We start from the raw sequence: 27,939 nt of genomic DNA on the forward strand, positions 1-27,939 counted from the left end.
GCAAACTTCCCCTTAATCACATGCAGGAAAGTCATTTGGGATGACCTCGGACTCGAGCATATGCTAAGTGACCTCCAGGCCTGCAAAATCTGTCAGGCACCTGAAATATCCCTGCAGAGCTATGGGAAGAGATGTTAAGGAGATGTGGAGAAGTTAGCCCATAACATGTGTGTTTCAGCTTCAGTGCCACTAGAGTGCACCTCTTCCACAGCCAATGCTGAAGCAAATTCTCTCCTAATGCTTTTTATTAACGTCAGTGTGTTGTCTCACTGAGATTAGAACACAAGCTCTGATACTTGATTCTGCGCAAATGCATATTCTGTTTTGAGCTGAACTACTACTAAAGAATAAGAAGTCCTCCTGATCACAGGGCATAGTTATACCCTGAAGCCCTAATTTAGCATTGGTCATACTGGAACTAGACAAATGGTTAATGTTTGCCATATGCCTAGTAGTACATGTTTTAATTACCTTGCTGAATCAGAATTTCCTTTAATATAAAATTGGTTGGAATTGGCAGGAAATATGTCCAGATGAGGTCAGAGATGGTCAGCCACTGAGACTTCACTGAACAGTAAATGATGCCAATCTGATAATATAGAAAGCTGAATTTATATATTATGTATCCCTTCAGCGAGCTCAGAGAAAATTCCAAAATGTGACCTTTCTGCAAGGGAAAACAAGATGTCCTTAAATTCTTACACTTCAATGAAGGGACAGTTGCTTCTAAACAAAGGTATTATTTGTGTGTGTTTCCAAGTATTCAATCAATTAATGTAGCTTTTTGTTTTTTGTTTAAAACAAAATGAAACAACTTTACCTCCTTTTTCCCTTCTACAAGCACTTTCACCAGGAATATTTTTCCCATGCAAAGCCAACTTTTCAGTGAGACCATCTCTTTTGGGCAGCTGTACTCTTCAGAGCATTAATAAATAATATGCTACATGTCGTGGTGATGCAATTCCCCTTCTGCAAAAAAAAAACAACAAACCATAATGTGGCCTTCTGTGGCCTGATTCACAGCACAGCGAGAGTTATAGAGTGTCCTTCCTACCTTGTGCACCTACCCCCCATGCCACTTCTTATATCTCCTTTATGCATAACTGTATACTTATGACAAATTTCAGAGGAGCAGACCTGCTCAGAAAGGTCAACTTAGTACACAAGCAAGTTTTTTCCCACACAGTTGAGAGTAAAACTGACCAGGAAACCTAAGAGGAAAAAAACTGTAACATTACCTGTGTTTTTCAACTGCAGGAATGAACAGCTGGTCAAACTATAAAAGCAAAAGGTGAAGTGAGGCTGATGGATAAGAAACATTAGTTCATCTGTGGTGAGTTGTGAGGTTTCAATAAATTTGAATCACACCTAGGCCTCTGTGAACCAGTGAAAAAAGTTTTTTTTCATTCACATTTCAGATCTTGACTTACACATTTGTATTCTCAGTCCCTCCTGCTACAGAATGAGTCCAGCTTCAGATCGTCTCATGGAAGTTCAGGCTGTTTCTCCATGGGTGCTTTTTCCCTGGATTGGAAGAACATCTGTGGCTTTGAAAAAGTCCATTTTTCTTTTAGTTTTTTTCCAATAACATGAAATGTTATAGAAGCTCAAAATTATTTTTGCAGAAAATACACTCAACCATTTATATTTTTTGGCTCTAATGTGTATCTTGTTATGAGCCAGTACCAAAGATGTGATAACAGTGTCTTCAGTAAGATAAAACACGATGGATGAATGCTGAGTTAGGAAAAATGAAGCTGAGCAAGAACACACTTGGCTGTGTGTACTGAAGAGATGAAGCTAACCTGATCTGCTCACCCTCTTGAGGCTTTGAGAAGTAACATATCATCAGTGAGATGCCAAATTAATTTGATTAAGCTGCTACTGATGTTTCAAAACAAAGAGCCTGTTTCATATGAATGCATCTCTGAAGAGTTCATTGGAAGTGCAGCCAAACCACAAGCTAGCCAGGAGAGATGTCTTGACTTCGCACTTTGGTCATCTTGATATTGTTGAAACTGGAGGCTGGGGAGAATGGATTCAGTAACCTACTTTTTGCCACCTTCTTTTGCCTTCTGAGAGAGTGTCTTTGGCTAGCAACCTGCTAGACAGGTGAAAGGAAAGGCAAGTGGCCCAAAGTCACTTTGTAACCTCAATCTCAACTCTTCAAGATATCCTTTAAAAGCCATTCTATGAAGCCACATTTTTTAAAATAGCTGTCATCTCTGCTAACTGAACAAGGAATGAATGAATTTAGCTTACTATTTCATTGTGAGCAGAGCGAGGCCCAGCTCAGCACTTTACTGTCTAGCCTGATATAGCCTCAGGATTCAAAGAACCCTGGACCAGCTCTAAATTGCTCTGGAAGCCAGAGACTCTTTCAAAGTATTTCTTATGTAGGGAGAGCTGCCTGAGCTGCTCAGATAGTTGTGTCGTGTTTGCATCTCAGCTGTTTTTTTTTTGTTTTTTTTTTAAACTCAGCCTTAAGTATTGGCAGGTAGGCAAAGGCACGGTGGAGCAAGGAAAACCCTCAGGTCTTTGATCAACAGAGTGCCAACTGGAACAGAACCAGTGAGAGCAAAACCTGTTCCATAGTAGCTTTTCTTCATGCCTCCTGAAATGTTTTACCCTCACCAAGGAAGGACTTATGTTTCTGACATTGATGGTACCCCAGATTCATTACTGCTGGATGTAGTTTGTGTACCTGATTGAAGCTGGAATGCCTCATGTCTCACTGCAGCTTTCCATGATTTGAGGCCTCTTGACATTATTTATGCAACTGCTAATTGACACAGAAACACATCCAAGAGATGAAACAAGGAGCAAGAGCAACAAGAGGAGCAAGTGGCTAAGGAAAGGTCATAGCAATACTGCTTGGCTGCTTTGTAGGAATGGAAAGAGAAATTCTCCTCTTGAACCCTTCATTTTCTGTTCTTTGTTAGTAAGATTGATTTATGGATTGTGACACTGAGAGCTTGATTTTCTTCTTACTGATTTGGAGGGCTACGAGTGCGTGAAAAGCAATAAAGTAGAAATATGAATGTAAACAATCTCTTTTAAAATTGCCAGCAGTTGGCAGTCGTTTTTTCTTTGCCCTTTATGCTGCTGACACTCAGATCAGGGCAAGACATTTCCACATATTCTATGTTTTAGGAACATCTGTACGTATATTGTCTTTTGAGAGTGAACTTACCAAGCCCCCACCCTGAAATGCAATTAATAAACGTTACTATCAGGAGCCCACGCATGTAGCAAGAGCTTGGCCTTTTCCTGAAACTAGTGTAGCAGTCTCTGAAATCTAGCATGTGGTAAAAGTTCTGATCACGGGTGTGGAACAAGTTCCATAAAGGGGAGCAACCAGGTTGATAGACAGGTTCAAAGCAAGTCTAAGGAAAATGCCTTCTTGTACAACATGAGTTAGATCTGTGGAGCTTGTCACCATAGGGTGGTGGTGATGCTAGGAGCTTGCAAGGGTTCAAAAAGTGACTGAATAAATTCCGGAAAAACTGAAAACCACTGAAGAGTGCTAATCCCCATCACCACTTCCCATTCAAAGGGCTTTATGTCTTGGATTGGTGCAAACTGAAGAGTGCATGTGGGAAATAGTGCTCTGAGATTGCTTTGGCCTTAACCTCTTAGACAAGTGTCTTCTGCTCCTGGCTGCTCTCCGGAGCAATACTCTAGCACAGTGTTTTGCATAAGAGAGCAAGAAGTTTCACAGATGGTTGCTGTGCAAGTAGGTCTTTAAACAAAAGCTAAACAAACAGGCAGGACACTTAGAATCAATTTACATACAGTCAGTTAGGAATTCTTCATTTAATCTACAGGGATTACCAAGTGGCAGGTTCAGGCTGTTTATTTTGATTTCTTTCAGCGTAACGTGGTGTTTCCCTTAAAATAAAACCCACACGCAAATTAAATGTTTCCTGTAGATTTTCTGGACTCAAATTCAAAAACAGTGTACTGACACTGGAGTTTCTACTCCAGTATTCTGTATATTCTACTCAGTGTATCCTCCCTGTCTTGAAGTCCTCAACTTTCATAAACAAGTACATAAAGAAAAAGCTGTTCTAAGAATTCTCTCTAGTTAAGACCAGACACATAAAAAAATGAGGTTTTGAAGGGTGAGGGGAGAGTGTAATGGAAAGCGGAGGAGAGAACGGAGTGAAGGCAAGAAAAAGTTCACATGGTTAGAGGTGTGCTTAAAGAATAAAAATTGAACCAGAACATTAGAAACCACACCATGAAGAAACAGGCAGTGGCCTTGCTGAGAGTCTGATGGTTTGTCAGAGCAGAGGTGGAGCTGTGTCACACTTCACAGCCCTGACCTGGCCTAGGTTGACTGACAGTCTGTCTTTCCAGTTTCCGAACTATTAATGGTTTAATTTGGCTCATACTGTCTTTATCCTCTCCTGAACATTAATTTCTTCACAGTTAGCAAAATGCCATATATCCTGCAAAGGTATAGTGAAAAAGATGTACTGAATGCACTTTCAGCAGAAAACACAAGGCAATCCAGATTCTTACCCTCCATTCTCTTTCTTTTAATGATCTTCACAATTGATGCATCTTTTTTCAGCTGTGAACTGACTTTGCCATCCTATTTCATCCTTTGCAGGATATGAAATAGTTTTGAAACGTTCATTGTGTTGCACCTTCAGTATTCTAGAAAACGTGTACTGTGTAAGACAAATGCAACTTGGAAATACTGTGTTTAGATATTTACTTTTTTTGTCAAGATCATCTATACGTTATGCTGTGGAGACTGAGGTTCTGAGCCAGAAGAGGGCTGCACTGTGCTGAAATGTCCTTGATATATTTCAGTTCATAGATGTTATTTAAACTTCAGCAAGAGTTACGTGGGACTAACACTGATCCCAAATGATAAGTGTAATCAGTAGAGTGAGATTTCTCAAAGGTAATCATTTTGATAATATGCATTAAGGTTCATGAAAGCGTGGCTACTGGTGTCAGCTGATACCCAGAAATTTTTGTCAGGGCCTGAGAATACAAACAAGGAAGGCAAAGCATTGCAATATATTCATGCATTTAAATGTTTATTTTTCTGTTGTGAAACATAAACATCAGATTTCAGATAAACAACTGACCTTTGCCATAGTAATCCTGAAGTGAAATACTCAGATTTAACCTGAGGCACACTGTAACAACAACAACAAGAAAAAAGAAACCATCACAGAAAAACCAAAGAGCATATCCTTAAAATGTAAAGCATGGAATTGTTCATGGAACTGTTCCATGTCTTGGGCTGAGATTTTCTAAACTAGTCAACTTTGGTGTGGCCCTTCTGTGAGTTATGACTACAAAGTTAACACTGACTTCGGTGGAACAGACCTCTTGATTTGTGCTGTGCTGCACACTTGAATACCCACTGCAAGTTACATGTGACCTGAACAGCTTGGGGTCCTCCAGCAGGAGTTGCTGGTCCATGTAGCTGTCAGTCTTCAACTCATAGCCTGACAATCTAACTTAATTTTTAGAATGCTAAAGGAGAAGATGGTGCCTAGCCTGCTACATGGCTCACTATAATCACTAGGGTTTAATTAAGCATACGCTGGCTTAATGTTTACAGGAGTTGGTCACTTCATACTTCTTGAGACACAGTGACAGCATTTGTTAAGGGTTCCAATACCAAGATGTTGGTAATGTGACGGTGAACTGACTGCATGAAACAAAGCAAAACCCTTGTCTTGGCACAGGTGACTGTATAGCATTGTGTTCTCCAGGCAAGGAGTCAATGCAATAGCCAGGTGCAGGCAGCGAGGCATCCTTTGTTCTTGCGGTTACCTCACACTCCTTGAGGGCTCTGTCTCATGCAATGGAAAAGACCTGAAAAGAGGATTTGAAGCCAGACAATGAAATGACTTTACTGAATGAAGATACTCCCATGGTGTGCCCTCTTACACAAATGGAGCAGCCTAACGTTAGACTGGTCATAACATGCTGAGTGCCTTCTAATCTTAAGCTTGGTTCAAGTGTAGCTCTGATCAGCTCTTCTCTGAAGGGGCTTTAATGCCGCATAGGTCCCATCCACTGGACGTTATGTTTCTCTTGTGTGTAAGAAGCCTGAAGTCATTCAGCAGCAAAGTTTTTTGTGTTTTGTAAGCAGTACAACTTTATTGTATTCCTTGCCATTTCTTTTCTCGTCAGCTTGCGTCCACATGCAGTTAACCACAGGGAAGCTGTTTCCTGGTACCAGGATCTCCCTCTCTTTTGGAAGACATATGCAGTTTTTGTTTTGTTTCCAGATCTATCACCATACTTCCTAGCTCCCCCTCTGACTGGTACCAGGCAAGCACCAGGAGACACATGGGCTTTCAGAGTCGTTGCTAAAAACAAAGGGACTTTTTTTCCCACAGTTAAATTCCACTCTCCTTGAATTGGAAAGTTGTTAGTGGGCTGAGCCCTGGATCTGCTGGCCTAGTTGAGAAATAGTTCACCTAATAGTTCGCCTGGGGTGTGGGACCAGTCAGCAGCTGACATAATTGCCCTACTGCCAGGCTAGCCTACTCTGTGAGGCAGGAGACCTGACTTTGATGGGTAGGTGTAACACAATCTCTAGATGCTGTGCTCCTGACAGGGAAAACATTTGCCCACTGACTGTATGGTCAACCTTCTGAAAGAACTGTACAATGCAACTATTTTGTCTGGCTGAATGGTTTGCAGTGTGAATAGGCTTGTTCAGAACGGATCTGGCTGCTACTCTTGGCGTATTGCCAAGGGGTAAAGAAGGCCACAGCACATGTCCCTCCCAGACTTTGCTGTAGATAGGAACAGGAGCCTTGGAGAAGATACTTAATTTAAACTCATCTTACCCAAAGTAAGATAAGCCTTCTCTGTAAAGAGCACTGAAATCTCCTCATGAAAAAAGCTAGGTATTAGTATTATTAAATAAGACCTAAAGCCTTCAGCTCTTCCTTGTTTCCAGTTGCTTGAGCAGTAATATGTTCATCTGATGGAAAACTCACCTGTGGTTTTCCCTGCATGAAGCTTATATTAATTTCTTCTGGGTGGATTCATAAAACATTCCTCATAATCCCCATTTACTTCAAGCCGTTTTGCTGCTCTGAATAGTGCAGTATCTCATAAAGAACATCTCCTTTCATTCAAAAAACATTTGCATTTTATTTGTGCCTCGGAGGAAGAAGAATCCAAGCTGATTACAATACAGAGACACTGTACATAATGAAAAAATAATTGCTTCAATTGTTTTGCTGTGGTGGTCTTAACAACTCTTTGTCAGTTGGTCATTCCCTCATCTGCTTACCCGGGCCCGAGCAGCTGAAGCAAGCACATCTCTGACACTGATTGAATACCTATGCAGCTGAGATCGTCTAATGTCAAAGGTGAGGTAGGAGAGCACCCAGAAGAAGATGTCAGCAGTTTGGATCAGCAGCAATCACTATGTGATACAAACCCAATAAATAACTGGAACACACATCGTAGTGAATGCACATTTGCTCACATGCATACATGTGAAAGAAAAGCTGCATTGTGAAGGAAGGCTCTGTCTAAGCACAGCAAACAAAGGTTGTTCTGACTCCATCAGTGCCTTCACTTGAAAAGCATTGACTGTGGTTATAAATCAAGATTTGCATGCTCACTCCAATACCAGTGATTTGTTCTGCCACGTAAAACACTCTTACAGAATGCATGTTAATCAAGACTTGGTTTCCCCTCTAGACAATCAGTGCTGCTAAAATACAGGAGAAAAAGTAACCAATAAAAATCAGTACAGTGCAGATAAAATAGGAGGGAGGTGGCACCTGCTGCCTGCCTACATCAATAACCCTACTAGAAAGTCATCCCTTGCCTCCACTGAAAATTTCTTCGGGTGCAGTTCAGTGTAAGCAGTATTTAAGGGCACTTTATGTGCAGGGAAAGTTATAGTATTCCATGTTAATGCATACAAAATAACTGGAATTGGCAAAAGACTGCCAGCTATTGGTTGTAATGGCTTGAATTTTCCTTTATGACTTGATCAGAGCCCTCAGGTATAGGGGATGCCTGAATTACAGACATATTTTAGAGAACTTAGTTGTCATCCACCTACCTGTCTGAGAAAATGTGTTTCTATTTCACCACAATTTCAACTTGTTTTAGGATGAGGACTGTTTCATATTTCTCTGGTCTGCTTTTCTTTTTCTGCTTGGTGCATGCATGGTCTCCAAAGTAATCAAATCAGTGATTTTGAGGGAGGATATTTTATCTACAGAAGGCCCTGCATAACATGTAGGAACTTTTTAACGCAGTGGAATGCAAAGTTATTGAAATATTCTGTGGCTCCCTCTGTAGCAGAATAATTTAAATTGAATTTTTTTTAATGGATTGTAATCATTACTTTTAATTTTCTTCTAGAAAGTGCTTGCTACAGTTCAGTAATGGAGGAAGGCAACAGCTGGTCTGCGCATTTGTGAGTGAGCAGCATTTAATAAGGTAATATGTTAATTTTCTAAGTGTCAAGAATTACAAATTCATGCCAGGCCAAATTAATGCACGTTTTCACACAGCATAGTGAAGGACTACCTAAGCAAGCACTGTTGTGTTTAGGGTGCTTGTAAAGCAGCTACCTTTTCAAGAATGAGAGGAGAACGTCCATGCTGTGGAGATATGACTGCCCCTCAGTATTCACCCCCCAAAAAAAACAAAAACAACAGAATATTAATGGCTGTAGGCAATGTGGTACACAGGCTCCCATCCCTCTTCTGCCACAAAGAGCCCCATAGTGTTTCAGTAATATGAATAAAAACTGTAGATAAAAAACAGTTCTCAAACTCCATTAAACTTTTAGGCAAGGCTCCTATTTACTCCTTTCCAAAACCAAATAGTAAATATTGACTGTAGTATCAATATTTATCTTGAGGGGAAAATAAATCTTCCTTTGCAAAACTCTAAAGCCATTTTTTTCAGAGAGAGAGATGACTCAAATGGTAAGTTTCCCAATAATAATCTCAGCAAATTCAGTACATTAAGGAAATGATCAGCTCAGGAACATCTAGAACTTTGATTTTCCCCAGATGGAGAAACTTGCTGAGGAGCAAAGCTAGAACTCCATGAAAGCCCAGTGTGCTCTGCCTCTTACACAGTTGCCTAATGTTGTGCTGAAGAGCAAAATTTCTGGTTTACTCACTGTGAAAGTGCTATTTGAGTTCAGCACCATGAATGGAATAAAACTAATAAGTTTATTTTGATGTCTGAAATCCTTAAAGATCAATTCCAAAAACCTGTTTTGGTCCAACTCTGGATGCGTCTAAGACCTCAGAGGAATCTCCTGCAAAGTGTACTTTGAAGTTAAAAAAACAAAACAAACACTTTTCTTCTATAATCATACCTATTAGATCTTTTCCTTCTATCTGACCTGTTCTAGGTAGAGTTACTGCTTCTATTTTCAAGTTTTGAATGCATAATTTAAATTATCTATAAGTATAAGGCCTTCACATACATAGTATGGTGGAGATAATATGGTATCATCTGTGAGTTCTCACAGTGATGCCCAAGTCAATGCCAAACCAGCTTAAGCTGTGCCAGAGGATGGCCAGAATATAATAGAGAAAGGCTTTTGTGAGAGAAGAGTGAGGATGGTGGTGGTAATATGATGCAGAAAAAACTCCAGGGAATTATTTAATGCTATGCCTGTAGATCAAGGGCTTTAATAAAATAAAAAGAACAAAGAGAAGACTATGCACTCTTATGATGGATGAATATGCCTGTTTTGGTACTTCTGGGATGGATTATGCTATTGAAAAACCATTCAACATTGGCTAAAGAACTGTAATATATGTGAAACTCCACAGTTAATGCATCATTAAATAATTTGCTGCAACTGATTTATAGGTGCAATATACTACACTGTGTCAAACCATGTGGGATAATAAATGGTATCACAAAAATATACTATTGAAACTTTTGTTCTAATCAGTCTTTTGAGTTTTAGTAGAACATAGTTCTGCAGAATGGAATTGTCCTATTGATCTTGATAGAGTAATAGGTAAAAAGCTTCATGCTGTATATATTTTAAGGCTTTTTTAAGCAATCTGGTTTGTGGTCCAGTGAATCAGGCAGTAGACTGTGACCTGTGGGACCAACACGCTTTTTGCTCTGTCATTGAAACTCTAAGCTGCCTCTCTAAGTTCCTCCTGGCTGAATGTTGTAGTGCTGACTTTGAGATATGTGTTCCTTCTTTCCATGGGCACAATCCAGGATCCCATCGCTTGCCTACATGTATTGGTTACGTAGAGCCAAAGACGTCAGAATTCAAAATAACGTGAATCTAGCCTTCATAGGTCTTGGGTGACTTACTGCTTCCAGGGAACATCTCCCCACTCTCTATATTCACCATCCAGAAAAGAAACACTTGTTCCCTCTCTCCTAAAAGGGAATTCATAGAATCATAGAATATCCCAAGTTGCAAGGGACCCACAAGGATCACAGGACCACCCAAAATTCAAACTCTGTGGCTGGGAGCACTGCCCAAATACTTCCTGAACTCCATTAGCTTGGGGCTGTGATCAGTGCCCCGAGGAGCCTGATACAGTACCCAGTCACACTCTGGTAAAGAATCTTTTCCTAATATCCAACCTGAACCTCCCCAGATTCAGCTCCATGCTGTTGTTCTTATGTGCATGTTTTGGGAAGAAAGCACCGCTACTCCCATTTACTGTTCCAATTCAGTGGTTCAGACCTTTACAGAAGAAGCGAACACGCTCAGTTCAGATCTTGCCCCAAATGTTCTTCTCCTTGCCTCCCCACTCCACTTTCCAGAATGTGCCTAACTTCATGGTTGCAGGGTCTTGCTGAGCAATGTTCACAGCCACTCTTCCTGAATGAATGTTCTCACATACAGAAAATATGCATTTACAGGGCCAGGTAAGAAGGGAATTTTAACCTTGGCAAACCAGTGGTAGGAATTCCAATTGGAGAAGGTCCTGTCTCCTTGTCCCTAGGGGACTGCCTTCATAATTTGTGGATGTCCTTTTGGGAACCAATGCAAAGAGCCCTGATGTTCAGGCACTGATGGTCAGGTGCTGGAACAGGCTGCTCAGGGAGGTGGTGGAGTCACTCTCCCTGGAGGTGTTCAAGAACCGTGGAGAGATGTTGTATTGAGGGACATGGTTTACCAGGAATTATTGGTGATAGGTGGATGGTTGGACTGGATGATCTTAGAGGTCTTTTCCAACCTTGGTAATTCTATGTTGCCTGGTGCATTCCAGTGCTATGATAAGGCTAATGGATAAGTTTACTGTAATTAATAATTTGTTTGATTAATTTAGGACCTCTAAACTTTTGTACTGCATTGTTTCCAAACAAGACAGATTTTTTTTTTCCATTATAATAAATTATTAAGCAAGTATTTTCTGCAGCTGTATTTCAGCCTACAGGAAATAATTGCTAAGACTCATTTCTGTTTATGCTGCTCATACTGTGTCATGCTACGTCATGCTATAGTTAAAATTTGTATTCCTTCACATTTTGTCAGAGGGCAGAGTACACTAATGGACTCAAAATTACCCTAACAGACCTCACTGAGACCTCTGACTCTCACTGGCTGCTCGTGGGCCAAGAGCCCCATTTAATCTCTCGAGCCTTCAGTCTTGGCCTGAGCAATGCTGTAGTTATTCTTTGTAGGTATTCTTGCTCTAGTCTTGTTTACAGATTGTTTTCCAGGTTTTTTGGGCTGACCATAGACCTGACTTGTTAATTTCCCAGATCATAGAAGCTGCTGCTGCCACTGCTCCACCTGGGCTGCCCAGTTCAGACATCGCAGGGCTGTGGTGAGCTCACTGCTCCTGCTCACATCATCGCCCTCAGCTCCCAGTTTGCCTTCCCATGTGAAGTGACCCAACTCTTTTTGCTCTCTGACACAAATATCTTCTTCTGGAGTAATCCTGAAGGGGGTGGTTAGAACAAGACTTCAAAACAGATGTCTTGTTATGTTGGTTAAAGGCAGTATTTTGAAGTGTTATGAGTGTTTGGATGTTTGAGGTACGTTTTAGGAGTGCTGTGGGAGAAGGTTATCATGTTTTGGGACAGAAGTATAACTCCTAACATTTAAGTGATTTTAAATTTCTGTCATGAGGTCAATAAGATTTCTAGCAACAAGATTTCTAAAAGCATCAAAGTTGCATAGCACCCAGATACCTTTGGGAACTGATGGAACAGGTGCTAGTAAAAGACAATATTCCACTGGTGAAGGAGAAGTGGACCCTAATTTATAAAATGAAATAAAATATTAGGTTTCACCAGATTCAGCATGACAGTGCCCCCTTCAGCATACATGCTCTACAGAAGGTGATGCAAATTGTTGCTTCAGTTTCAATTGGTCCAAGAAGTGTCAGGCACTATGGAGAAACCTGGAACACCAGCAAATTTTGGTGAAACAAGTCCAATTCTTTGCTAGTGCAAATCAGGCTACTCTTGATGAAACCCATGGCCTTAGTTGCAGAAATTAGTAAAGCATAATAAACTTAACAGGGAAGTACTTTTTCTTTAGTCCAACTGAGAATCAATACTAGGATATTCACTTATTTCTCTAGTTAACAGTAAATATTTCCTAGATGAAATACTGACCTAAACAGTTCCATCAACACCATCATCTCTTTAATACCATTTTTACTGTATCATATAGTGTGCAGTATGTAGCTATTGCAAGATAAGTAGAACTACTGACAAGATGGAAAACGAGCTAAAGGAGTCAAGTTTATTTTGAGCCTTGAAAGTACACTAGCTTTGAGAAAACAGGAGCTTGTAAAGGACTTTGGTGAATTATAGTCCATTGTCAGAAATGTTGCAGCTAATTAGCAGCTAAAGTTTCCAGAGAGAGGAAACTGTGACATGATGGAATGGCTGTTCGCACAGTCTCAGCCCATAGGTGTTTTGATGCTGGCATGGTTATTGATGGGGCTTCTACATTAAATTAATTTAAAGGAAGGGGAGCAGCACAAGGCTCCTAAATAAAATGAATGTTCAGTAGCTTACGCCTGTTTACTACTTGCTTACTGACCACTGCTTTTTCAATTATAGCATTTTCAAGAGATGCCATTATGGTGGAAAGTGAGATTTTATGGCCCTTCATCTGCTCTGTATCATTTACTACTGCTGTTATTGTTCTGTGGGTTGTGGTAAGAGTTGGAGGCCTTGATCATTGCCTCCTTAAGTGCAGAAGAACATATGTCTCTGTCCCAGAGGATTTGCAATTGGATCATTCATGGCCTTGTAAGCGCATAGCAAGTTACCTTACTACCTCCAAAGGGCATGAGGATCTTCACTGCATGTGTACAGTCACGTGCAGGATACCTCCTGCTGGCTCTCAGCAAGTAAAGGTTGACCAAATAATTGGTGTAGCTCTCAAACTGGCCTCTCCCTAATATTCTGCTTTTCTTTTAACTGTTGAACTTTGATGCACTTTCTAGTGAACAAAAGAAGGAATAAAGTAACTTGAGGTGAAACTTGGTGACAAAGTGATCCACAGAAAGAATTGCCTGCCACTATGGAAATCACTTGTGTGAGGTAGAAGCATTTGATTAATTAAATATCACCATTCCAGTTACATAAATGAACAAATAAAAAAGGGTAATAATGACATAGCTTGGTAAATCTTTCTGTCTTCCCAATGCACATTCACATCACCTCAGCAAAGACCTCTTTGCTTTCAGCTGTTAATTCCTATTTTTTCCTTGAAGGAGTTATGTGTAGACATGGCAGCTTTCCTCCTGTAAATGCTGATGCAGTATTGACCATGCTGGATGTGATTCAGAGTAATGAAGAAGAGATTATCAGTTTCTTATATCTGGGCCAAATGAGCAGAAATGCTTGTGCCTTCTAATGTAATTTACCTCATCAGAGGTACTTTTGAAGAAATAGTATGTTAAAACATACTTATTTTACAGTTTAAAAACAGTTTTTCTTTGTCTGGGTCAGTCTGCGCAAAGGAGGGAGCTCGAATTAATTATTGCCTCTTGTACATTTTTGAAGCTTGTTTCTGCAAATATTATTACAACCTGGATACCATTTCTGTAATTTAAATAAACTGTTGGCACTTCACTGACCTCACTCCCTTGCAGCTATTTCAGGAATTAGCTCTCCCTCTTGTGGTTACTGTCAACAGCACCACCAGTCCATTACAGGAGACTGAATCGTGCTCTCGGACTTGCTCACTCTAGTGCTTGCTTGAGATTTTCTTGTGCTGAGTTTATTAACTACAGCAGGAGACAAGCCTGTGGAAAACAGCTTCCAAAGCATTCTTCCAACAGTATGCAAGTTCTCCCTCCGTTTGCCAAAGCATAACAGATACTTCGAACAGAATGTATAGATGTCATCAAAAGTTTTGTTTTGAATACTTTCCCTTGAAAGAGATCACTGTTCCTTTATGGAATGATCTCCCACTGAAGACAGTCAAATTTAGCCATTCATCTACCTCATAAATATTAATTCACAGCTACTGAGGTTTTTTTTGTTTTGTTTTGTTGTGGTGGTAATTTGAAATTGTGCTACAAATGCCTGGCCTGTCAAGCCTGCATACTAATTAGAAGTAAATGTGACTCCTCATCTTTATAAGGAAATAATATTTTAATCTCAGGACTGTCACTTTACATTGGGAATGATGAAGGCTGACAGCAGTGTCAAACAGCTCATCAGAGCTGATACTTCAAAGTCTCTCAAGCTTGGTTAATTGGTGAAACAAAATAAGGAAACAATCAGCAGTCTAGTGAATGATTCCATTTGTATTTCTCCCATTCATAAGAGACGGGGCTATTTTACTGAAGAACTACTATTTTGTGGGAGAACATAATTCAGCAGGTTATGGGGAGCCGTGCTTTTGGAAGCAAATTAAAGGTAGATTGATTTTTTTTTTATTAATGCATACATAAATCCAGATTTTCAGAAATGCACTTTGAACTCAGAATTTCCAGAATAATTTGCTTTTTATTAATGGCATTAACAGGCAAATCTGCAATGATCACCATGTAGTAGTTGCCATTTTGGGAAGTATGGCTAAATGCAATGGATTCTTGAAACCATGGTCCAAAATAGGGCAGATTTGGGTTTATTTTCTCATGGTGGTTTTCTTTGAAATTCCAGCCACTTCTGTCACAGGTATTGCTGCTGGAACTTGCTTACTGACAAACCTGGAGTCAGCCTTTGGTAGTGGAACTGTTCTTGAAATTTTGTTGCTATGGTCTTGGTTACAGCTGAAATCCCTAGCTGTCCAGGGGTTTGTCTACGAAGTGTACTACAAGCAAGTCACTGTCTCTGGCTCCAGGCTGAGAGTAAGCTATATGAACAACGTTAACATGGCCTCAGTGGGTTCCTGCTGACTACCCGGTGTGCTCTTCCTCTCATCGGGTCCTATTAGCTTAATACCATGCTGTCAGCACCAAGCACACATCTGCTGGCAAAATATTGTGTATAGATATCTGTTTTCCTAGCAGCAGCCTCCCTCGACCTCTGAATCGAACTGTTTTCCCCAGGCGCTCGTGTACCATCGGACTTCTTTTCTCTTTCCTGGAGGTGGAACCTTACAGGTTTGCCATTGAGATGAAGATTTGGCTCCCAGAGGCAAAATAAATCAATTGTGACCAGCTCCTTTGTGTAGGACCTAGGTGCTCTTGGGACTTCAGAATAATTAAACTAGTTTCTTGTTTTTGCTAAGACCTAAAAACTGCGCTGAGTCAAATTAAGTCCCCATTTCTTTGTGTCCCTGATCCTGGACCCGCCTCATGTTTGAACTGTTTCAACATCTACTTAGAACATAACTTCTGCAACAGCCCTGGCCACAGAACTTGCTTACAGTATAGCACTGAGAGAGCACCAGACTGGAATGTACATATCAGAAATGCACCTGTTGTCCAAATATTGTAAGGATAAGAGGAATTGCCTTGGCAATAGACTCTGGCAGAAGTTCCCAAATCCAAGTAGCCTTCTAGTAGTTGGTGTTTCGGGTATGTATCTAAACATCAACTGAAAGGCAAAAAAGCAATAGGGAGGCTGTAAATGTGTGTATTTTGCACAGCCATTAAACTCTTTTCATGCAAAAATTATCTGTGTGCCATAAAACCCAATTTCTGCTGTGGCATGGGATGGAATTCTTGAAGTTTTAGTAAATTTGGAAAACAATAAATTCTCTCTCTCACCCACAATATTGTATGCTGCACATGATAAACTTCTACAAACAGCTTCACTCCCTGAAGGTGTGAAATTGCACGGACATAAAATAACAGTCTAATTGAAGGAACTTCCCCCTAAAAAGGTAGGGGAAGCAGCGGCACTAGTGTGGCTACCTATAGTCTAACTGACTTGCATTTAAAGAAACAGAACAATGATATTCTGAATGGGAATCTTTAGCCATCTTTAGTCTGAACAGTTAAGCAAGTTGAGAAAATACACCAGGGATAGGCTGTGCAAACTAGAGGGCCCTTGAATTTACTAGAAGCAATTCTAAAGGGGACTGATTTCCCCTTCAGAAGTTGCGGAAAAACAGTTATAAAACTGTATGCCTATCTAAAAGGAATTGCCAAAAAATATGTAGTTAACTGAATAACACACTGAGTGCTGCTTACAGCAAAATTGTGGGGAATCTCGTACTGAATCATTTGTAGATGATCTGATTCTGAGTCAGTGTTTCATACATAGCAAAGCAGCTCTCTTACTGTGATCTACTGAGACGCAGCCACTTGACCACCCTCCCCTCCCCCCCACTCCCCCCACACACACTGAGAGCGTACCAGCAGCCCCAGTGTAGGCTGAAATTGCAAACAGACAATCCTGCTAACCCACCACCTCTAAATATCAATGAAGGGAAAGCTTTATGGTCTACATAGCAAGTTGATTACATGGTACTATTTAAATCATCTGGGATATGTTTATACATCCTCACAGGAGAGGAAGTACTCTTTAACTTGATAAAAGGACTAAGTGCCAGAAAGCTGATGGACAAAATGCAACACAAAGGCTACTGTTTTGGTTCTCAAATCAAACTAGTCCTGATTGTATCTAAAATGATAATGGCTCACATTCTTTGTGTAAGAAAGTGCAAAACTGACCAAAACAAGAAAGAATTAAATGGGCATTTTACACCCCATACTTTAGTGCTTCTCCTACTAAGAATAGAATATCGGACATTATGGTCAAACCAGCCTGTGATGGTCAAATTACCATCTATTGATGCTATAGTTATGATTTTTAACTAAAGCTTGTAGCCCTCTTAACTGAATAGTAGTGCTGCTAAACATAAAATTAAGGCAAAATGAATTTATGCCTTCTTTTTAATGGGGTAGCCAATTTTGAATTATTTGCTTTTACAGCACCCCACAGGATGACAAATGGAAATGCTGTGTTCATGCTGCCATCCTAGTCTCTAGTAATGTTCTACTGTTGTCCCAAAGTCTGGGCTCTCTAGCTCGTTGTGCAAGGAGCTGATGTGCACACACAGGCACAAGATATTTATTTCATTTCTGCATAGAGATGACTGCTGATTAGTTCATTCACAGGGCTACCGTGCCTTCTCTGTAGCGCTTCTTGCACCAGCAGCATACTGAATGAACTTTCTTGGATTTATTTCATCTCATTCTGTAATTACGCTTGAATCAATGCAACAGCCATGGCTCTTATATAGGAGGCTGTGTATTCATCATTCTTCAATTTTTCATCTTGCCTTCACTAAAGTCAGAGGTCTCACTTCTAATTTCTGCAGGAACAGGACTGAGGTAACTATTTCTTATGTTCCCTAACTGGAAGGAAGTTGTTTTGATAATCACAGGTGCTAAACAGAGCAAGCCAATTATGTATCACATTGTCAGGAAAAGAAAAAGCATGCTTGAAGGTAGATATGAGTTTTTCCAGGAAGCCTCTTTGATCTGCATGATGATTTTGTCCTTTAAACTCTCAAACTGTGAGCAAGCAACATGAAAATGACACTGGTGAGATATTTTTCATCATTTTCAGCAATCATTATAGTTTATCTCGTCTGTTTATATTAATAACCCTTTGCAATTCTGACACTGAAATCTGTTTTTTCCGAAAAGCGTTCTCCTCTATCACCCATGCACAAACACCCGGTTAATGGGAGGCTGCTAATAGGGAAATTAGCTTTTTTCCCCCTCCCCCCTCATCTTTTTCTTTCTTTCTTTCTTTTTTTTTTTTTACACCAGCAAAAGAGATGAGGCAGGCTGTCTTGAGGAATTTGTGAAAGGATACTCAGCACTAGAAGTGGCTGAAAGATGTCTGGGGTTTGTATTCCACAGCCTGAGCCTCACAGCCATAAGGTGAGAGCAGAGACAGGGGAAAAGAAAGGAAGTCAGAATGGTGTGATTTTGGTCTTGCCTGCACGAAGCAGGAAAGACTGGCCTTTTATGAACATTTGTAGGGCTTTGTGGCCTTGCGCATGGAAGAACACCTTCCTCTATTACAATAACTTTTAGCCCATCTTCACCTCCATCTGCAGGATCTGTCTAGAGACATACGTGCGGAACTTAAAGTCTGGAAACACATTTTCTGCACCTCAAAGCAGGACCAGCTTAGAGCTTTGCAGCCACAGTTATTGATCAGGGGATGAAGGAAAGGGACAATGATTTAGAAATGGATGAGTTGTTGATAGGAAAAGAGAGTGGGATTTCAGGGGAACTTAAAGAGCAGCTAATAGGCTTCTGGAGGACTCTGTGAGGGCTCAGGTCTCCTCATTCTGCCCTGGAAAAAGAGAAAATGTCCAAAGACATGGTGGGGTTATCCATCTTTGGACTGCTGTGGCACTCACCAGGGGAAATGGCAGCTTACTGAAGCAAAAGCTCAGCAAAGGACCCTAGACCCTGACTCGGACTGCTTTGATTTCATCCTGCATAGCAGTGAATCTCGCATCTCTTTCTTAAGAATCGGCTGCATTTCCAGCTTATTCCCCACCTGGCCTAAAATCTTAGAGGTAGATTCACAGGCAGGCGCTGTCTGCCTAGCATTGTCCCAGCGGCACAAAGCAAATATAAAGCAGCTCATAAAGACTTTTAAATTGAGTTTATGGTTGCTTTGATGAGCTAGATATGTAGCCTGCAAGGTAGCAAGGAAATCAAACTACTGTCTTGTTCAAATGATATTCCACTAGAGGGTGTATGGCATCACTGCTTATCAATAATTGTCTTATTGTTTCTTTGGGTTCCATCTGTCTGATGTTTCCATTTGTTGCTTCTAGGTTGATCCTGGAATTGTACATTTTTCATGGAAGGAACTAATTACTACAGTGCTTTTACTATGCTCTGGTGATCCATCATTTGCCTTTCTTTGGCTGCTCCAATGCAAATCGTTGTCATTGTTATGACAGTGTGCCTGAAAGAAGAAATTATCATCTCGGGTAAAAAGAGAAATTCAGAACTTGGAGTTTGAGTCTAGAAGTAGAGCTTTACAGCTGCTTTGCACTCAAGAGTTTGAAACACAGTCTTTGGTGGAAGATTCCAAGACAGGTTTCTCTCATTTGCAGTGGAGCAGTGGGACACACTACATATCATAGAATCATAGAATGGCCTGGGTTGAAAAGGACCTCAAAGATCATCAAGTCTCAACCTCCCCTGCTAAGTGCAGGGTCACCAACCACTAGACCAGGCTGCCCAGAGCCACGTCCAGTCTGGCCTTGAATGCCTCCAGGGACGGGGCATCCACAACCTCCCTGGGCAACCTGTTCCAGTGTGTCACCACCCTCTGTGAAAAACTTCCTCCTAATATCTAACCTAAATCTCCCCTCTCTCAGCTTAAAACCATTCCCCCTTGTCCTATCGCTATCTACCCTCACAAACAATTGATCCCCCTCCTGTTTATACGCTCCCTTCAAGTATTGGAAGGCCACAATGAAGTCTCCCCGGAGCCTTCTCTTCTCCAAACTAAACAAGCCCAGTTCCCTCAACCTTTCCTCATAGGAGAGGTGCTCCAGCCCTCTGATCGTCTTGGTCGCCTTCCTCTGAACTCTTTCCAAGAGCTCCATGTCCTTCTTTTGCTGGGGGCCCCAGGCCTGGACACAGTACTCCAGATGGGGCCTCACAAGAGCCAAGTAGAGGGGGACCACCACCTCCCTCTCCCTGCTGACCACTCCTCTTTTAATGCAGCCCAGAACATAGTTGGCCTTCTGAGCTGCCAGCGCACACTGCTGCCTCATGTCCAGCTTCTCATCCACCAGGACCCCCAAGTCCCTCTCCGCAGGGCTGCTTTCAAGTACTTCTTCCCCCAGGTTGTATAAATACCTGGCCCAAGTGCAGCACATATGCATAGTGCTCCTTCCAGTCTACTTTCCTGTGGTAAGTGTAATGGCATGTGACATGCGTATGATTGACCATGAGGTCAGTGGATTTGAAAGAACCTTTCCTTTCTCTACTCTTAATATTCATCCTCACACCTGGTTTATACCCTCTTTCATCCCACGCATGACTTTAAGTTGTTCCTGTAAGTGAAGTTATTTTGATATTTAGTACTCAGAAACTCAGAAGGTTTTAGTCTCCCATCACCTCAGCTGATGGCTCATTCACAAAAGAAACAGATTCTGGCATGTTTGGCCAAAAAAATCTTGACAAGAGTTACCATGAGGCACATTAGAGAGACTGGATTTTGCATGTATTTACAATTCAGGGCATAGTACACTTGTTATTTCGTGTTCTTGCCCTTACCACCCCTCTAAAGGAGAAAGGCAGATGCTAATGCAAAATTTTACTTCAGGCTTGTGGAAATAACTTTGATTTCTAAATTTTGTTTCAAGAATAGTTTCTATATTTCAAGTTAATTCAAAATAGCTTTTTGACATTTAAAAACATTTTCCAGGATGGAAATCCCATCCCATTTTTACCCCCGTCAGAATGTGATACAAAGAGTCTGATTCTCCACTCTACTAGCAGAGAAAACAAATGGATGGTTAGAAATAACAGTTTCCAGTGCATTAACAGCAAATAGAAAAATGCATCAAAATGGGAAGCTCCTCGTCAGAAGCATCAATTTCCTTTGCTCTCTGTTTGGCTTGGGACAACCTTTGAAGGAAAGCACTATAGAAATGTGAATGACAATAAGGGAATGAAGATGATGCATGAAAGTAGGGGGGAAAAACACTGCAAATGATGTCAGATCCTTACGGTTAACTGATTCATCTTGCTGCTGGGGTACAATGGAGATGGATAGGAGAAGGCAGGAAGAAGTAATCTGCCTTAGGAGATTACTTAATAGAAAAATAGCTAAAGCAAAGAGATAATATACAGACATAATTGTGAAACATAATCAGATTCCCATCAACTTTATGCAATATTATGTCTTGTGCATCCAAAGGTAAGTAAAAACAGGAGGACAAGGACATTTTTAGAGAATATACTTTCCAGATGCTTTTCTTCTTGTTAGTCCTAAGTTACATGACCAATAAGGGATGAGGTTTTAGTTTTCTTGTTCTTTCCTCCAAATTTCTTCTAAGTATCTACTCTATGTTTTGTGTCTAGAAAATGTTAGAGAAATCCAGCTGTTCTAGCCACTCTTTGTTGTCACAGCTGCCAGCAGTAGCCTTTATACCTTATTTTTTAATTTGAACAATATGCATGGCAGAATATTACTCAATGAGAATCACATCCTTCTATTCTGCCATTCAGCAACTGAGCCTAAAGTTTACATGGTGCTGATTCCTTTACTTTCAGGATATAATACCTCACACTTCTATCACTGGTATTGGTTTTAGCAGGGTAAGGATTTACTTTGTATACTATCAGAATCCAGCCCTCTATTTGGAAACATAGTCTACTTCGTGACAAGAAATGTAAAAAAAAAAATCTCAGTCTATGATCTTGACTTGTGTAACTGAGTGAGATTCAGCAATTTTTAATGATGCTAGACCTATTTACAGCAGAATCCGACCTCCAGTTTCTAGCTGATTTCAAACTGCCTTTGGCAATTCACTGATACAAAAAGAAACATTAAACAAGAGATCTGTCATAGCACTGTATCTTCTAGCATTAAATACAGTAGTGAAACTGAGAATGGAATCCTGAGTGTTGAATTTCAGAAAAGGAAAGTTTCTAAGCTGTTCAGCACTTTTTTTTTTTCCTTTTTCAAAACAGAGAAAGTACTATTAAATCATAAATGTAGTTTCAAAGCGACTGCGTTATTTGGTTGATTTTTCTCCACTTTTACTACCTTCTCTTTTTCCTATGTTCCCATGTCATAGTCAGCATTTAACTCCTTTAGCTTGGAAGATTCTTGCAAGATTCTTGCAATGTGGGACTGTGATATTTGCACCCAAGTGTGCTGTCCTCCAAGCTACACCTTAGCATACTAGACTTGAGCAAGATCTTCTGTGGCATCTCCCCACTTCAGATTTTTACCAGCATTAGTACTGAAGGGCTAGTTATTGTCTTCTTGATGGTCCCATGCTCAAACTTGTAAAGAAAGGCCAACCGTCTGTAATCAACATTTTACTTTTGTTTCAGAGCAACCCAGCTCTGGTAAAAAGGGTGAATAAGGATTATAGGGTAGTATTTCTGGTTTATTTGTAAAACAAGCAGCATATGCTATCTGCATTGTGGTAGCTGGAGAGAATGAGGTAACTAGGCTTAAGTGAGAATTAAGTCCAGAGTTTCGAAGAATTATGTCCTTTCTGTCAGGCTGCATCCCACAGCAACAGAGTATGGCCACATCTTACCAGGACAGATATACCCCCAGAGGTAACTCATGCAGCTGGAGATATCAATATCTTGCTATGAAGCCTTTTTAAAAAAAAGCCTGTAATGAGGCCGAAGTTCTGCCATCTGTTTGTGCATATGAAATAAGGAGATACAGGTTCACTTCCCACTAGAGGCTAATAGGAAGTTGCCTCATGCAACGGCTTAATTTCCCTGTCACCCCTTTTGAAAGCTCAGACTGTGTCTTTGGGGATATTTCACATATTTGTATGCTTTTAGAATTTGGGCAGCAAGAACTTTGTACAGTGAAGTCATAGGGCTACTTTCATTATCTAAAGGGAGGGTAGTGAAGCACAGGAATGGGTTGCCCAAGAGGTGGTTGAAGCCCCATCCCTCGAGACATTCAAGGTCAGGCTGAATAGGGCTCTGAGCAACACGATGCATCTGTAGGTGTCATTTTCAGCTGGGATGGAATTGTTTTCTTCAGAGTGTCCAGTATGATGTTGTGTTTTTCTTCTAGAAACAAAACAATGTTGATAACACTGATGTTTATCGTTTCTGTTAAGAACCATTGTTCAGAGCCAAGGCTAAATGCAGTGAAGGGCCCAAGGAGCAGGGAGGGAACAGAACTAGGACAGCTGACTTAAACCAGCCAGTGGGATATTCCATACCATATGACATCACACGGAAGGAATTTTGAAGGGTTCATCTCTTCCATTTTGCTAGCTGGAGTGGGGGGCTAGCTGGGCAGTGGTTGGTGAGCAATTGTTTGTGCATCACTTGCTATATACATATATATATTTATATAGTCATAACTATTATCCTTTTCTCTATCTTAGTTTTATCTCAGCTCACAAATTCAATTTTTTTCCCCCTCTCCCCGTTCTCTCCCCATCCCACTGGGAAGGGGAAGTGTAAGTAAGCAACTGCATGGTACTTGCCACCTGCCAGGTTAAACCATAACAATGTACCTGTTCATTGCAGGGGAGTTAGACTAGGTGGTCTTCAAAGGTCCAACTCAAATGATTCTGTGATCCTCTGCAGAACAAAAAATGATCAAGGCAGTTAGAGCTATGTCTTAAAAAAAAAAAAAAGCCAAATAATGAATTTGGTTTGCAAAACTGTGATAGAGATGAGGAAAATAAACTGGTATATGTGAGTAACAGGATTGCGTTGTTTTTGTTGCTGTTTTGATTGGCACATAAAGGAGATAGGAAAATGCTTGTTCACAGATGAAGATATGCACATTCCCTGGAGCAGCCACATTTATTTTATATTTACCCTACCTTCTTATATATCTGCTCTGCAGGACTAGACAGCAGGGAATCATGTGCCTCCAATTGAAAGAAAGGGAAAAAATTGCTAGTCATCCTTATCTGCTATTGTTGGTATCATCTTGTAGAAGACATTGGTAGTACTAGATAAGACTGAAAAATATTCTGAGTCTGAAAATGGAAAAAGGTAATTGAGAAAATTACAGTAGGAAATAAACTCTTGCCAGACACAGACTCCCTGTTCTTGAAGGTCAGTGGACATGAGATGTTGCAGATAATGTGAGAAGATCACTTATGCCACAATTCTGAGCAGAGGCAAATAAATTTACTGACTGTTTCCACACTTGGAAGGTTGGTGTTTTATGAACAAAACCAATAGATAGACACACACACAGAGAGGTGTAAGGGACCAAGGGATCTTGACTCATCACCTCAAGTCCGAGAGAGAAAGTGGGGAGGCAGGCCAGGCCCTGCAGGAACAGGACAGCCAGCTGTCCTACCCATGTCCTTTTATAGCCATTTGCTGGGGAGGAGGTGCACAACCTCCAGAGAGCCTCACCAAAGGCTCCCAGATGTTCTGGAATGTCTCAATATGCAGAGGCAGGGGAGTTGCTGCCCTGAAGACAGACTCTGACTAGAAGTAGAACAAAAGCAGCAATTACAAGCAGCGATAGCTCAGCACAGTTTGCAGAACGAGCCACATGATGTTTGAGAGAGATCACAATTTAAAGTTAACAGTTGCCAGCTTGTTGGAGGAGGAGGTGGTGAATGACCATGGCGACTAGGGAACAGGATAGAGCTAAAAGGGAATTAGCTTGCCACTTCCCAATAGAGAAAATGGGACCAAAAATAAATAAATAAATAAATCCAACAACAACAACCAAGATAGGATGAAATCTCCTTTTACAGTTTCACATTAGTTAGAGCTTCTGACTTGTCATTTGTCTATATGATACTTAACATCAAAGAGAGTGGTGCTGTTCAGAGCAGGGTGCATAAGTTTTAAAGGCAATAGAAAATTATGTTTTCTGTATCTGCTAGAAGCAGAAGAGAAAACAATTCAGTGCTAAGCTGGATATCATCCAGCTTTCACATGCCGTGCCAGTTTCCTGAAGACTTAAGCACAGAAGTCTTCCTGGTAAACGCCTCCATGTTTTCCTCAATAGTTTCAAATAATTTCTAGAGGTTTTCTGAAAGAGATTCTGCTATGTGGTATAGCCTTTGTTTTGACTGACATTTATCTACTATGATTTCCAGGAGTACAATATCTAAAGATGGCATAAAATAGGTTGGTATTGGTTAGCTGAAGAGATGGAGGACCACTAAGAGATAATCTGCTAGTATGTTTCCTTCTTATTCCACTTCTCTTCCTTTTGTTGTCAATGGTCTGTATCAACCTCTTGGTTAATAACTGAGGGAGATCTCATTATACTCTCAGCATCAGCTGGGAATGTAGTTTACAGTATAAAATTAGATCCTCACTTCTATCTGTCCTTGCATTCTTGTTTCCAAAACAGAGATGAAGTGAACTACTGCTGTTCTTGGTAGTCTGTCATATTCTTTCTGATATTGTCCAACCATAGAAAGGAGACATAAAGGAAGACACGCGGAAAATGAACAATGTAATCTAGATTTGTAGGAGCAGTTCTGCAAAAAGACAGCATAAGGACAGATATTTTAGAGTTGCACTATACTTGGTTGACCAATCAATTTCCATGTTTCTATTCATACACTCTAATTTGGGCTTACAGGAACGGAGTATCTCTATTCTTTTAACAATTCAAGTTAACAGCTGATATTTTGGCATAGATCCTGTGAGTTTAAGAAGATATGGAATAAAGCCAACGCATCTCCTGGTGGGTAAGTGCTCTTGGATCACTAGGATGGCTCTACAACCTCTATGAGTGATTTACAGATAAGTGAACTACATGGATACAACCAACACCTATATAGAAGTGAGCTACTGTTTGTCTTTGATTCTGCCTCCTCTTCAGATGAGCTGGTGCCTCATGCTGCAGAACTAGTGCATTAGGCTTAGTCCACTGAAAGTCATCTTACATTTCTGCTAGCAAAGAAATTCATTAGGAGCCAGACTCTGTCTGTTACTTCTGTTGGGTAGTATCTTCCTGCTGGAGGAAGCCTCAAAGAAATCAGCAGGGCCACTCAAGGTGTTGACAGAACTACTAACAACTTTTTTAAAACCTGGGTCAGCAACAAAGACAAATCTTGAAGCACTTAGAACTAAGACAATTTTAGAAAAACATGTAGGTTCTTCTTCCTACTCTCTATCTAGTTTTGCAATAAGTGTGCACATCAAAAAGGAAGCATGATTGGCACCTCACAAATGTGCCACATGGTTATCAAACCTATGTATTTTCTCAACAGTACTAGGAGAGATTCTTCTTCCTCAAACAATGATTATAGCCTATTCTGCCAGGGATGGAACTTATCCATTCTTCTTGCAATAGATAATATTATTTTGAGCCTTATAAAACTTTTTTTTTTTTTTACTAGACACAAAGTCCAGGGAGAGCAAAGTGCAGAGAGAGCTTATAGCATCACTAAAGGAAGACTATGGCTGTGTTCTGCTCAGAAAGAAGGCAAATTGCTTCTGAGGGTTCATAGCAATACCAGGCAAAGTATTTCACAGGTAAGTCAATAGTCATATATAGAAAGAAGAATCAAACTCACCAAAGCAGTGAAGGGGGATCTCTGGCAATGCAGTGCTTCTCAGGAAATCACAGGTTCAAGAGATGTTCTCTCTTCAATAGCTGACCCTTAGATGAGCCCAGGGTAGCTCTAACCTAGAGGTCTACCACTTCTGATCACTTAGGGAGCACAGGTACAAACAATTTGTCTCTGCTCCCTGGGCTAGCCACACCCCTTCACCAGGTGCACAATCACCAGTTCAAGCTGTGACCTGACAGTTCTCCAACAGGCTATTTAACAAGTTCTGTCCAAAAAACAGACTTTGGGGGGAAAACCAGTTTTCTAATTGGGTTCAAACAATTGGAGTTAAAAGAGGGGTAATTCTGAAAGTGTTGAAATATTATTCTGGAAGTTCTAGAATAATACTACTACTTTGTAATGGATGCAGCAAGACATCAATTCAGCTGGCTTAATTTTATCAATGCAAACGCAACAACACACTCTTTCCCCACCTAAGCTCCACATTGGCACTGAGTTCCCTGGTATAAAATATGTTTAAATGAAAAGATCTGCTACAGTCTCCCTAGCCTTAACTTACAGAAGAAAGATATCAGTGGGCTAAATTTGAGATTCTTGCTTTCTCTGTATAAATTGATTTATTCTATGTTATTCCAGTGAAATAAATGTAAGAGTCAGCAAGTGAGTAACTTCTCAATGAACAGCCATAACCAAAACGTACGTTTTGTGTGTTTTTATTTTAGAAGAGAACTCTGAGAAAGAAAAATGGAGCAAACTGGAAATAATAGTAGGAGACTTAGGAAGAGGATCTGTCTTGAATTATTTTTTTCTCATTTACGTAAAATATTGCTAATGTTAATGAAAGGCAGTTGTTACTTGGCTGTTCAGTTATATGACTCATAGCAGTGTTTTGTAAAATACAATCGGAAACATTAATAGAAAGCCATTAGCAAACAGTTTACCAAAGACTAAGGAAAAAAAAAAAGGAAAGGAAAACAAAATATATCTTTTAGTAAATCCTGAAACATGTTTTGTAGGCTACAGTGCAAATATTTCAAAAGTGTAGAGAGTAGGATGTCATTTCCCAAAGTCAAAAGTAAAAAGAAATAGCCATCATGGGAATCAAGCTGCAACACGTGCTTTTTCATCACCCTGATTTACAGTAGAAGGCTAAGACTTATTTACTGGAAGTTTGAATCGAAATTTTGAACCTTTGTGCACCTTAGTGATGCTTTGCCTCTCACACGGGAGTGAGACTGTTGTATATCTCAACAATGCCCACTGTTGTGTTTATTACAGAACTGATGCCTGAACTAGAAGTTAAAAGGAGCCCAAAACAGATATCTTGGTTTCAGCTGGGATCT

This window comes from Numida meleagris, chromosome 4 (genome assembly GCF_002078875.1).
Source record: "Numida meleagris isolate 19003 breed g44 Domestic line chromosome 4, NumMel1.0, whole genome shotgun sequence".
In the NCBI taxonomy this organism is placed as follows: Eukaryota; Metazoa; Chordata; class Aves; order Galliformes; family Numididae; genus Numida; species Numida meleagris.